General features: G+C 53.2%; 1 protein-coding gene across 2 annotated transcripts in view; it reads left to right on the forward strand.

The window, feature by feature from the left end:
- Positions 1-269, forward strand: part of CCND2 (cyclin D2) — an 86,852-nt gene that overhangs the window by 2,368 nt on the left and 84,215 nt on the right. The gene's annotated exons all lie outside the window — the stretch shown is intronic.

The following is a 269-nucleotide window of genomic DNA, read 5'->3' on the forward strand; positions in this document are numbered from 1 at the left end:
CGCGCGGGGAATTTTTTCAGGCGGGGTGCGGGGTGGGAGGGCGGCCGGGGGCGCCAGCCCGCAGGAACTGGGGGGCTCTGGCCCACGGGGGGATTTTTAGGGATTTTTGGAAAATGTGACGAAATCTGAAAAGGCTGAAAGAAAAGCGGAGGAAGGTTGAAAAAAAATATATATGTAGGTACATGAGCATCATGGGGTTGCCCAAGCTCAGTCTTTGGGCTCCCACACAGTGCCTTGAATTCACTTCTTAGTGAATGAACTGCAGGAAT

Source organism: Alligator sinensis, unplaced genomic scaffold (assembly GCF_000455745.1).
Source record: "Alligator sinensis unplaced genomic scaffold, ASM45574v1 scaffold177_1, whole genome shotgun sequence".
Lineage (NCBI taxonomy): Eukaryota > Metazoa > Chordata > Crocodylia > Alligatoridae > Alligator > Alligator sinensis.